This window comes from Canis aureus, chromosome 2 (genome assembly GCF_053574225.1).
Source record: "Canis aureus isolate CA01 chromosome 2, VMU_Caureus_v.1.0, whole genome shotgun sequence".
Lineage (NCBI taxonomy): Eukaryota > Metazoa > Chordata > Mammalia > Carnivora > Canidae > Canis > Canis aureus.
In genome coordinates this window covers 38,970,772-38,977,035 of record NC_135612.1, presented here as the reverse complement: position 1 = coordinate 38,977,035, position 6,264 = coordinate 38,970,772, and the positions used below count along the sequence as shown (strand labels likewise).

General features: G+C 39.9%; 1 pseudogene; it reads right to left on the bottom strand.

Annotated features, from left to right (window-relative positions):
• Positions 1-4,347: 4,347 nt before the first annotated feature.
• Positions 4,348-4,887, bottom strand: LOC144290503 (transcription factor BTF3 pseudogene; annotated as a pseudogene).
• Between the last annotated feature and the right edge of the window lie 1,377 nt (positions 4,888-6,264).

Below are 6,264 nucleotides of genomic sequence, written 5' to 3'. Positions count from 1 at the left end.
ATTTTTTTTTAAGATTTATTTATTTATGAGAGAGAGAGAGAGAGAGAGAGAGAGGCAGAGACACAGGATGAGGGAGAAGCAGGCTCCATGCCGGGAGCCCGATGCGGGACTCAATCCTGGGACTACAGGATCGTGCCTTGGGCCAAAGGCAGGCGCCAAACCCCTGAGCCTCCCAGGGATCCCCTGGTCCAGTGTATCATTTAAAGCTCTTGTTTCTTTTTGTTGTCTGATTGCTGAGGCTAGGACTTCCAGTACTATGTTGAACAGCAGTGGTGAGAGTGGACATCCCTGCCTTGTTTCTGATCTTAGGGAAAAGGCTCCCAGTGCTTCCCCATTGAGAATGATATTTGCTGTGGGCTTTTCATAGATGGCTTTTAAGATGTCGAGGAATGTTCCCTCTATCCCTACACTCTGAAGAGTTTTGATCAGGAATGGATGCTGTATTTTGTCAAATGCTTTCTCTGCATCCAATGAGAGGATCATATGGTTCTTGGTTTTTCTCTTGCTGATATGATGAATCACATTGATTGTTTTACGGGTGTTGAACCAGCCTTGTGTCCCAGGGATAAATCCTACTTGGTCATGGTGAATAATTTTCTTAATGTACTGTTGGATCCTATTGGCCAGTATCTTGTTGAGAATTTTTGCATCCATGTTCATCAGGGATATTGGTCTGTAATTCTCCTTTTTGGTGGGGTCTTTGTCTGGTTTTGGAATTAAGGTGATGCTGGCCTCATAGAACGAATTTGGAAGTACTCCATCTCTTTCTATCTTTCCAAACAGCTTTAGGAGAATAGGTATGGTTTCTTCTTTAAACGTTTGATAGAATTCCCCTGGGAAGCCATCTGGCCCTGGACTCTTGTGTCTTGGGAGGTTTTTGATGACTGCTTCAATTTCCTCCCTGGTTATTGGCCTGTTCAGGTTTTCTATTTCTTCCTGTTCCAGTTTTGGTAGTTTGTGGCTTTCCAGGAATGCGTCCGACATAGACTTGGCCAACATGCATATGAGAAAATGCTGTGCATCACTTGCCATCAGGGAAATACAAATCAAAACCACAATGAGATACCACCTCACACCAGTGAGAATGGGGAAAATTAACAAGGCAGGAAACAACAAATGTTGGAGAGGATGCGGAGAAAAGGGAACCCTCATACACTGTTGGTGGGAATGTGAACTGGTGCAGCCACTCTGGAAAACTGTGTGGAGGTTCCTCAAACAGTTAAAAATATACCTGCCCTACGACCCAGCAATTGCACTGTTGGGGATTTACCCCAAAGAGACAAATGCAATGAAACGCCGGGACACCTGCACCCCGATGTTTATAGCAGCAATGGCCACGATAGCCAAACTGTGGAAGGAGCCTCGGTGTCCAACGAAAGATGAATGGATAAAGAAGATGTGGTCTATGTATACAATGGAATATTACTCAGCCATTAGAAATGACAAATACCCACCATTTGCTTCAACGTGGATGGAACTGGAGGGTATTATGCTGAGTGAAGTCAGTCAGTCGGAGAAGGACAAACATTATATGTTCTCATTCATTTGGGGAATATAAATAATAGTGAAAGGGAATATAAGGGAAGGGAGAAGAAATGTGTGGGAAATATCAGAAAGGGAGACAGAACGTAAAGACTGCTAACTCTGGGAAACGAACTAGGGGTGGTAGAAGGGGAGGAGGGCGGGGGGTGGGAGTGAATGGGTGACGGGCCCTGGGGGTTATTCTGTATGTTAGTAAATTGAACACCAATAAAAAATAAATTAAAAAAAAAAAGCTCTTGTTTCTTTGGAGATGTTGTGCTTAGAAGATCTGTCGATTGTAGAAAGCAATACATTCAAGTCACCAAGTATAAGTGTATTGTTATCTAAGTGTGTCTTAACTTTGGTTATTAATTGATTGGTTATAATATACGTGGCAGCTCCCACATTTGGGGCATAAATATTCATTATTGGTAGGTCCTCTTGTTGCATAGATCCCTTAAGTATGTTATAGTGTCCCTCTTCATCTCTTATTACAGTCTTTGGGATAAACTTTAATTTCTCTGAGATAAGGATGGCTACCCCTGCTTTCTTTTGAGGACCATTTGAATGGTAAATGGTTCTCCAACCTTTTACTTTCAGGCTGTAAGTGTCCTTATGTCTAAAATGAGTCTCTTGCAGACAGCAAATAGATGAGTCTTGCTTTTTTATCCAGTCTGAAACCCTGCGCCTTTTGATGGGGTCATTAAGCCCATTCACGTTCAGAGTTACTATTGAAAGATAGGAATTTAGTGTCATCATGATACCTATTCAGTCCTTGTTTTTGTGGATTGTTTCCTTGGACTTCCTCTTTCTTTTACAGAGTCTCCCTTAATATTTCTTGGAGAGCTGGTTTGGTGGTCACATATTCTTTCAGTTTCTGCCTCTCTTGGAAGCTCTTTATCTCTCCTTCTAATCTGAATGAGAGCCTTGCTGGATAGAGTATTCTTGGCTGCATGTTCTTCTCATTTAGGACCCTGAATATATCCTGTCAGCCCTTTCTGGCCTGTCAGGTCTCTGTGGAGAGGTCTGCTGTTATCCTAAAACTTCTCTCCGTAAAGGTTAGGGATCTCTTGTCTCTTGCTGCTTTAAGGATCTTCTCTTTATCTTTGGAATTTGCAAGTTTCACTATTAAATGTCGAGGTGTTGAGCAGTTTTTATTGATTTTAGGGGGGGATCTCTCTATCTCCTGGATCTGAATGCCTGTTTCCCTCCCCAAGTTAGGGAAGTTCTCAGCTATAATTTGTTCAAATACACATTCTGGACCTCTGGACCTTTCGGTGCCCTCGGGAACCCCAATTAAACGTAGATTTTTTTCCTTCTGAGGCTGTCATTTATTTCCCTTAACCTAGCCTCATGATCTTTTGTTTTTCTCTTTTTTCTCAGTTTCTTTCCTTGCCATCAACCTGTCTTTTATGTCACTCACTCGTTCTTCTACCTTGTTAACACTCGTCGTTAGGACCTCCAGTTTGGATTGTGTCTCATTTAATTGATTTTTAATTTCAGCCTGATTAGATCTAAATTATGCAGTCATGAAGTCTCTTGAATCTTTTATGCTTTTCTCTAGAGCCACCAGTATCTTTAGAATTGTGCTTCTGAATTGGCTTTCTGCATTGAATTGGATGCCTTTTTATTTATTTTTTTTCCAGAGCATGAACTCTTCTCACTGTAGCGTTCCAGCTGTTCTCTCTCTAAATCTTAGACCGAATTCGTAGGTTTTCAGGATGATTTGAAAGTTATCTAGGTAATTTGGTGGGGACAGGTGACTTTATCTATGAGAATGGTTCAATTTTATTCTTCTGCATGTGGCTGTCCAATTTTCCCAGCACCATTTATTGAAAAGATTGCCCTTTTTTCCATTGGATAATCTTTCCTGCTTTGTTGATGATTAGTTGACCATAGAGTTGAGGGTCCATTTCTGAGCATTGATATGTGGTTTTTTTGTGCCATTACAATACTGTCTTGATGATCACTGCTTTGTAATATAGCTTGAAGTCAGACACTGTGATGCCACCAGCTTTAGCTTTCTTTTTCAATGTTCCTCTAGCTATTTTGGGTCTTTTCTGGTTCCATACAAACTTTAAGGTTATTTGTTCCAGCTCTGTGGAAAATGTTGATGGTATTTTGATGGGGATTGCATTGAAAGTGTAGATTGCTCTGGGTAGTATACACATTTTAATAATATTTTTTCTTCCAATCCATGAGCATTGAATGTTTTTCCATCTCTTTGTGTCTTCCCCAATTTCTTTCATAAGCGTTCTGTAGTTTTTAAAGTACAGATCCTTTACCTCTGGTTAGGTTTATTCCTAGGCATCTTATGGTTTTTTGTGCAATTGTAAATGAGATCAATTCCTTTATTTCTCTTTCTTCAGTCTCATTGTTAGTGTAGAGAAATGCAACTGATTTCTGCCCATTGCTTTTGTATCATGACACATTGCTGAATTCCTGCATGTGTTCTAGCAATTTTGGGGTGGAGTCTTTTGGATTTTCCACATAAAGTATCATGTCATCTGCAAAGAGTGAGAGCTTGATTTCTTTGCTAATTTTAATGCCTTTTATTTATTTTTGTTGTCTGACTTTTGATGCTAGGATTTAAAGCAGTATGTTGAACAACAGTGGTGAGAGTGGACATTCTTTTTTTTTTTTTTTACCTTGTTTCAAACTTTATTCCCAGGCTTCTTCAGCTTAATTAGCTGCAAAGAATGAATTTTGTATAAGCAAAAACTGAAAAAAAGCTGCAGCGTCCAAAGGGCTTGGGTTTAAAAATATTAGAGATCTAGATTTTATCAGATCCATGAGCAAAATTTTTAAAAGCAGTCATAAATAAAATAGCACCTCCTAGTAACTTCTTCAAGATCTATCTTCTTCAGAAGTTGACTCAATTCAGTTTGCTTCATTCTTGGAAGCTTCATCAAAATTCTCCACAAGATCTGGAACTTCATCATCATCATCTCCTCCAGTAGAAAGTGGTGCTTTTCCATCCACAGATTGTGTGGGCAGAGCTTCAGCAAGTCTTCTTAAACTAGTCAGACTGTCTGCACCAAGCTGGTTTAAGATACTGGGTAGCATTTCTGTCAGCTTCTTTGTCTCAGCATGGCCTTTAACGGTGAAAGTGTTAGCTGCCAGCGATGCCTGAACTTTAGGGTTGTTAAAGTGGATCACTGTTCCTTGGTTTGTGAACATATTCACTTCTTCAATACCAGAGATATTGTTTACCCTTAACTTCTTTAAGGAAAACTGAAGCTTTTTATCATCTGCTGTAGCTGTTTTATGAACCACCTTCTTTTGGTGAGCAGTTCCTTTCCCACCAATGAGCACTTGTGCTTGCAGTTTGGCGAGTTTCTCCTGGTTTGTGATAGTTTCTTTCATCTTGTTGGAGCAGAAATGGGACCGCACAGGGGAATAGGGTTAGCGCTCAGGGGGCCTTGGGCAGATCAGCTGAGATTAGTTGCACACAAGCGGGGATGCAAGATCGAGAATGGACATGTTCCTGACCTTAGAGGAAAAACTCTCAGTTTTTTCCCATTGGGAATGATATTCTCTGTGCACTTTTCATAGATGGCTTTTAAGATATTGAGGTATGTTCCCTCTATCCCTACACTGTGAAGAGTTTTAATCAAGAAAGGATACTGTATTTTGTCAAAGGCTTTTTCTGCACCTATTGAGAGGATCATATGGCTCTTGTCCTTTCTTTAATTAATGTGATGTGTTACATTGATTGATTTGTGAATGTTGAACCACTCTTGCAGCCGAGGAATAAATTCCACTTGGTTGTGTTGAATAATTCTTTTAATGTACTGTTGTATCCTACTGGCTAGTATCTTGGTGAGAATTTTGGCATCCATATTCATCAGGGATATTGGTCTGTAATTCTCCCTTTTCTTTTTTTAAGATTCTATTCATTTATTCATGAAAGACACAGAGAGAGAGAGAGAATCAGAGAGAGAGAGAGTCAAAGACACAGGCAGAGGGAGAAGAAGGCTCCATACAGGGAGCCTGACGTGGGACTCAATCCCGGGTCTCCAGGATCAGGCCCTGGGCTGAAGGCAGCACTAAACCACTGAGCCAGCCGGGCTGCCCTGTAATTCTCCTTTTTGATGGGGTCTTTGGTTTGGGGATCTCGGTAATGCTGGCTTCATAGAGTGAGTTTGGAAACTTTCCTTCCATGTCATATTTTTTGAAAGAGCTTCAGAAGAATAGGTATTAATTCTTCTTTAAATGTTTGGTAGAATTCCCCTGGGAAGCCACCTGGCCCTGGACTCTTATTTGTTGGGAGAGTTTTGATTACTGATTGTGAGTCTGATCAGGTTTTCCATTTCTTCCTGTTTTAGTTGTGGTAGTTTATACATTTCCAGGAATGCATCCATTTCTTCCAGGCTGTGTAATTTGTTGGCATATAGTTGCTCATAATATGTTCTTAAAATTATTTGTATTTCCTTGGTGTTGGTCATGATCTCTCCTATTTCATTCATGATTTCATTAATTTTGGTCCTTTCTCTTTCTTTTTGATAGATCTGGCTAGGGGTTTATCAATCTTATTAATTCTTTCAAAGAACCAACTTCTAATTTCATTGATCTGTCTTACTGTGTTTTCTCCTTCATTGAGTTCTGCTCTAAATGTTTATTATTTCTCTTCTCCTGCTTAGTCTAGGCTTTATTTGCTGTTCTTTCTCTAGTTCTTTTAGGTATAAGTTTAGTTTGTGTATTTAAGGCTTTTCTAATTTTTTGAGAGAGACTTATTTTGGA